Source organism: Oratosquilla oratoria, chromosome 24, assembly GCF_046742065.1.
Source record: "Oratosquilla oratoria isolate Oo_2021 chromosome 24, ASM4674206v1, whole genome shotgun sequence".
NCBI lineage: Eukaryota > Metazoa > Arthropoda > Malacostraca > Stomatopoda > Squillidae > Oratosquilla > Oratosquilla oratoria.
This window is the reverse complement of record NC_134800.1, coordinates 9663797-9666296: the sequence shown is the minus strand read 5'-3', so window position 1 is coordinate 9666296 and position 2500 is coordinate 9663797.

Genomic DNA, 2500 nt, shown 5'->3' with positions numbered 1-2500 from the left:
GGAGGCAATGGGTGCTAAGTAATGGGTTGGCCCGCTGACAGGCCAACCTTATTGTCGAATAACTGCTACTGAAAGTTAAGGAATAGGGTTCAGACACATGTGTGCGTGTATATATGTATATATATATATATATATATATATATATATATATATATATATATATATATATATATATGTATGTATATATTGTGTGTGTGTGTGTGTGTGTGTGTGTGTGTGTGTGTGTGTGTGTGTGTGTGTGTGTGTGTGTGTGTGTGTGTGTGTGTGTGTGCATTTGTGTGTAGTAAACCCATAAATACCTAATACATCCATATGTATACATACATACATAGTATTGAAACATATTAACAGATATTCCCGAGATCGTGAGGAATAAAAAATTTAAATGGAAATGTAAAATGCTGTAAGGTTTATGACTGAAGCCAGGTATATGTGAAGTTAAGAAATAAATAAAAATCTTAGAAATGGGCTAAAGCAAAAATAGACCGTCAAGCATTTTAAATTGAGAAATGAATTTATCACAAAAGCAATAGAGAAGAATTTAGGAATTTATTCAGAGATAATATGTCGCCGGATGACCATATAAAGAGAATAATAAGAGAGACTTGTATATTGTTACTGCACATAAGAAGTGTATTCTATTATATGGATGATGACATGGAAATAAAGATCTGATCCGACCCATACTGGGATATGCAACAGGGGTGTGGCTATCACAACAAAAGAAATTAAAAAAGTAATAATATATATTTATATATACATATATATATACATATATATATGTATGTATATATATGTATACGTATATATATGTATACGTATATATATGTATATATATGTAAATATATGTATATATATATATATATACATATATATACATGTATATATATATAATATATATATATATGTATATATATGTATATATGTATATATACATATATATATGTATATATGTGTGTGTATATATACATGTGTGTATATATACATATGTGTGTATATATACATATGTGTGTATATATACATATGTGTGTATATATACATATGTGTGTATATATACATATGTGTGTATATATATATACATATATATGTGTATATATATACATATATATGTGTATATATTTATATTTTTATATATGTATATATATATGTATATATATATGTATATGTATGTATATATATATATATATATATATATATATATATATATATATATAAACAGCTGAAAACTAAATCATCTCAAGACTGGTAGATAAAGAGAAACTACAATAAGAATAGAAAATAAAACGAGACTTCACACATTGGACGAACGAATAGAGGTGATTTGATAATGGTGTGTGTATGTGTATGTGTGCATATGTGTGTGTGAGGGTGCGCACGCGCGTATGTATACCCAATCTACGTCCACATATACGCAGGTACATATACGCATGCATAATGCAAAACACCTGTGCGAAAAGAACAGCTGTATGCAATAGACGAGTTGTTCTATAATGGAATGTTACCCTTCCTTCTCTCGCTGTCAAACATCTTTCCTGGACGCTTGTCTGTCCACGCTGCGTTTCTACACGAGACTGATAGATAGGATAGGACAGTGACAAAATGTCCGACTTAATAGTAGCATCCGCCTGTAAATTGGTTTGATAATTCAATAAGTGAAGGGACCGTCAGCTAAATAAAGCATTGAATCCCTTTCATAGGCAGTGACCTGTGACCGAGCATCTGACAGAAGGGGTCTGATTCCAAAATGCTTCATACGATTCTCGTCTGTCAATAATACACGTCTCCTCAGCGGGATTTTTCCCGTCCAGAATTTCCGTATAATCATAAAAAGCCTTTTTAAGTTGCAATGAATACCAAGAAGATTTGGTTAGGCAATTTCCGACGTATTTCGTGAGGGGAAGGAAAAGGATGTGTAGTATGAACGAAATCCTCTGATGAAAGGAAAACGGTCTCGCAATGGTTCGTTCGGCTAATTATGTCTCACCCCTTTCCGAACGCTCGTTTTCTGTCTCTATGGATGAGTCCTGACAAATTACAGGCTCCGGCATGTGTTCAGAACAGCGTCTCTTGCACAACATGTGTTCCGTGTGTCGCAGACGTAGCACGTGTATGTGGGGGGGGGGTGTTAACCCGGTTAGTTGATTAAACCTGTTTAGGGTTGTCTGAAAACCGGGTTTAGTTAGTGCAATGTAGAGCGACTAGGGAATTACTCGACAGAGTCGGGTTTGTATTAGGAACATGTATGCTGAGTGTGGATCGAGTATACACTAAGTTAGGCATCTTTACATCGTTGTTAGGGTTATATGTGTTCTGGTTTAGCTGTATATTGTCTCGAGGTTGGGTTTTAGTTAGGGTTTTGTTCTGGGTTTGGTGATAGATTGTGGATAGAGTGCATGCGTATCTATCAGTATACTAAACACTTTTAACATTTGCATTTATCGATTTGGATTTAAATAGAATGTCGTGGATGAGGCTGATACACAAGGTAGGTCGAGCTGTG